General features: G+C 48.7%; 1 pseudogene; it reads left to right on the top strand.

Moving 5' to 3' along the window:
- Nucleotides 1-1,052: 1,052 nt before the first annotated feature.
- Nucleotides 1,053-3,170, top strand: LOC105853932 (annotated as a pseudogene).
- The last annotated feature ends 1,308 nt before the right edge of the window (nt 3,171-4,478 follow it).

Raw genomic sequence — 4,478 nt, 5'->3', positions numbered from 1 at the left:
CAGAACTGGGGTACAGGCCAGAGGCTCAGGGGCGGTGAGAGGCTTCACCAGAGACAGAGTGGGGAACAGAACAGGCAGATGGATGAAGTACACTGCTGAGGGGAGCAGCGGGCAGGTCAGGAGAGGTCTGCCACACCATGTGGTCACCTCCAGGGCAGGCGGAAATCGAACTCATACGGAAGCGGCTTTAGATCTTCAGTGCTGTGCTTTAACCCGCTGCACCACCAGGGAGGGCTTCAGGTTTTCCTGTCCAATGTCTTTTAGTCTTACCAAGAGAAGGAGGAAACTTCTTTTTGTACAAGTTTCCTCTGATGCTAAAACCCTTTCCTGCTCCATTTTATATTGTTTCTGAGTCTATTCATGAACCCAGTGCCCTTTCATCTTTACCCAAAGAAATATCAGGGTTGGCCTTCCTGGTGGCTCAGCGGGTTAAAGCACAGCACTAAGAAGCTAAAGCCACTTCCGCATGAGTTCGATTCCCGCCTGCCCCGGAGGTGACCACATGGCCCGGCAGACCTCTCCTGACCCGCCTGCTGCTCCTCTCACCAGTGTACTTCATCAATCTGCCTGTTCTCTGCTCCCCACTGTGTCTCTGGTGAAGCCTCTCGCTGCCCCTGAGCCTCTGGCCTGTACCCCAGTTCTGTATGTACAAATAAATAAATCTTTAAGAAAAAAAAAGGAAGTATCAGGGTTTTGATGGGCTTGCTCAAATATTTCTGTTATAATCTTTGAATCTCAGAGGAAAGAAGAAAAGTCATGCTTTTTCTGGGCTTCTTTTCCAGGTTAGAGAATGAGCTAAAAATGAAGATAAGTTTGGAGCCCTGGTGGGCAGAGACGGGGTTGAGGGGGCAGCTCTTTCCCAGGGCCCAGAGGCCTCGGCACCCTCATCGCCTGTGACCTCTTCCCCGCCCTTCCTGTCACCAGCCATGACGTCAGGCAGTTGGAAGGCCAGTTCCCTGCTGGGACTGCCCCATCTGTCAGGAACACCAGGCCCTGCTTGCTTGGGACCTGCTTCTTTAAGTTTCACTGTTATGCTAACGGTGTAAGCCACACTAGATTCAAGTTTCATGCACTCCTCTGTGTGTACTTTATTTCACGATGAACAGAGTTCATGTATATTTTTGCATAGTCCTTTCTTCTGGAACAGCAAACTGTTAATGGGGTGGCTTTTATCTTTTACTTAATATATTTTCATATTGAAAGAAATTGAATCATTACTTTTCAAAGACTGGAAATGACCAGATACCAGGAAAAGCCAGGCTGACCCCAGATGACCAGAAACACTGAATTGTGGCTGAGTCCAGGGATTTCAACATGCATTTGCCTTCTTCCTGGGCCACAGCCAATCAGGCCTTTGACTTGCTGCCTTTTACCCTCCTTCTAGATTGTTATTACTCACAGGGCTTGAGCCTCAGGTCCTGATCTGTGGCAGGTCTGGCCCTGTACCCTCCAGTGGCATTTACTTCAAACTCAATTTTCATTATAAAAGCTCCTGGAGGGGTCAATATTTTCCATGGATGACAAGAGAATTGGAAAGGAGAAAACCATCTCTGCTTTAATAGTGTCATAAAACACCTTTATTGAGCACATTACCAAGTCAGTGAATGAAGGGATGGTGCTGTCCCCTAACTTGGTTAGATATGCAGAAGTGTGAGTCAAGGCCAAGGCCTCAGGTCTGATAATTAAGGGGAGGGAGGGGGGAGACCAGTGATGGGAAGTGAAGCAGCAAGAGGAATGAGCCTCCTGCTGACCCCAAGCTCATCTGTTGTGGATGGTGGGAATCCAGGGGAATCCAGGCCCTAGAAGGGTACTGAGTACACCGGTAATGAGACTTTGGGGGAATCCTTGCAAGGGAGCAGGGAGGAGGAAGCAAACAAGGTCAAAGATGAGAACTGGGTGAGGCAAGAGGAACAAGATTAGGGTTCAGATACGGGAATCATAACTCATTTTCCCTCCCATTCATGGCACAGATAGCAAAGAAATGTTTACCTGTTGTTTTGCTGTGATACTGACAGCTGGAAGCTTTCACCCTGGGTCTAGCGCACACTTAAGAGAGGAGTGAAGGCGGCGGTGGTAATGCGGGTCTGCCCGCTGGTACTGAGGCCTAAGGGCAGAGCAGACAGCCCGGCCTGACGCGGCAGCGAGAAGTGCACCCACACTGTGCTATGGAGGGCGCGGGAGCAGCCAACTAACACATGGGGTTAGCGGGCTTTTTCGCAGCCGGCGGCGCAGGTCACTCGCACGCGGACTTGGCCGGCGTCCCACTGGTATGAACCCTCTGCCTCCTTATTTAAATGTGGATCCACGATACCTTGTGTAGGCTACAGATGGGTTCATTTTACCAACTGGAGCTAATAAAACCCGGGGAATATCTGAACTGGCCTTCTTCACCGTTGGCGGATGCTCTATGACAGGGGCTGCATCTGGGGCAATCGATGGTCTGCGACTAGGACTGAAGGACCCAGAGCACGGCCTGGGCCACGCCAAGAAGGCAAATGCATGTCTGAATATGGGGACTAGACAAGGGGCACTTTGGGCTAATCTCTAGTTCTCTGGCCTTGCTGTATAGCGCATTTGGTGTCATCACTGAGAAAACACGAGGCGCAGAAGATGACCTAAACACAGCAGCAGCTGGAATCAGGACGGGCATGTTGTATAAATCTACAGGTGGTCTTCGAGGAGTAGCACCGGTGGTCTAGCAGGACTAACACTTCCCAGCCTCTATGTACTGTGTCACAACTGGGAGCACATGAAAGGCTCCTTGCTCCAACAGTCACTTTGAAGATTTTGCCAACTCATGAATGGAGAACACTTTAGTAGTCATCCAGGTCAATTTGGAAGTCAATCTACAGTTATTCTATCTTCTACCTACAATTAAATTGAAAAATTGAAGATTCTCATTTGCTCTGATGAAGACCATGGATGGTTCAGCACGACCGACACTCCTTCCAGCCATAAATGAGTGGAAGACAAAAACTCTTTGGTGACTGAGTGATTTGGTTTTCTTTGGAGATTTTGCACCTGGTCTCTCCTACACCTGAACTGGAAAACCACTTACTTTCCATGAGTTCGGGTCATGCTTGCTATCAATACTATAACCATATTTGTTCATTTAATGATCTAAAACTAATGTTGCCCTGTATTCCCAATAAAAGGTAAAAATAAAACCAAAGTCCTTACTCCAACATAAAAAAAAAAAAAAAAAAAAAGACTCTGGACCCTGGGCCATCCCAGGACAGCAGTCCATGCCTGCAGCATGCAGGAGACTGAGTGGACCATCCTACTCTAACCTGACTCTGATGATGGGAAGATACAGAGAAGCAACATGAGTTTATAATGTAGAAACTCCCCAGATGCAGGAAACTAGTGATAAGAAATACCTTTGAAAGTATAGGCAGGGCCTTCCTGGTGGCACAGGGGTTAAAGTCTCAGCTCTATGCAGCTATCCACAGCTATGCAGCACAAGTTTGATCCCTGGCCTGGAAGCTGGTTCACAGGGCACCGCAGACCTCTCCTGACCCGCCCTCTGTCAGCAGTGTATTTCAGTTCCTGTCAGCAGTGTATTTCAGTCACTTCATCTGTTCCCCACTCTGTCCATCTGCTCCCTCTCTGTCTCTGGTGAATCCGCTCACCTCCCACACCTCTGGCCTGTACCCCAGTTCTTGTATGCATGAATAAATAAATCTTTAAAAAGAAAACAAGTGTGGACATACATTGAGCATATACAAATGGATTTCTAAGTCTAAGAATTAGGTCATATACCAGATGGTGTCACTTACATGTGGGATACAGAGAAACAAAACAAAGAGTTAAAGCCAAAGCAGAAACAAACCCCAGGTCAGGAGTGGTCTGCCACGCCACGTGGGTCTCTTCTCTGGCCAGGGATTGTACTCACGCTGCAGTGGCTGTGATCCACTTCATAGTGTTCTGTTTTAACCCCTTATGCCACCAGGGAGGGCACTAGAGAGGGTTTTGACTGAGATTGGCAGATCCCATTCACAGTGAGGCAGGAGCATCAAACCATGAACTGAGGGCAAAGTCAGTGCTGAGGACTCCCAACCTTTTCACCAACTTGGTCCCAGATGTTGGTGGCTGGCCCTGGCTGGGAAAGACGAGCCTCAGGAAGGAGCCTGTGGTGCCTCTCCCTGCACGCCCCCTCCCCCCATGTAAAGCCCGGGCAAAACTGCAGGGTATCCCTGGGTCAGTAAGCCCCTCCCAGACACATCGCTCCAGTGGATTTGTATCCTCACGCTAATGTGAGCTGACAGCCGAGCATCACTTGAAAATGGAGAGTAAGAGCAAAGATGTAGAAAAAATGACATAGAAAAGAGGAATGAAGGGAGAAAGATGTCAGAAACAAAGCTTCGTTCCTTCACCCCTTCAGTGAGAGATTGTTGGCACCTGTGCACCAAACCTGGCTCTGTGACGCTAAGAAACAACTGTGAACGAAATACGAGGTGTTTGCCCTTCTAGGCTGA

The sequence above is a fragment of the Condylura cristata genome, unplaced genomic scaffold, assembly GCF_000260355.1.
Source record: "Condylura cristata isolate star-nosed mole 26May11 unplaced genomic scaffold, ConCri1.0 scaffold00022, whole genome shotgun sequence".
In the NCBI taxonomy this organism is placed as follows: domain Eukaryota; kingdom Metazoa; phylum Chordata; class Mammalia; order Eulipotyphla; family Talpidae; genus Condylura; species Condylura cristata.
This window is presented reverse-complemented; position numbering and strand designations above follow the sequence as displayed.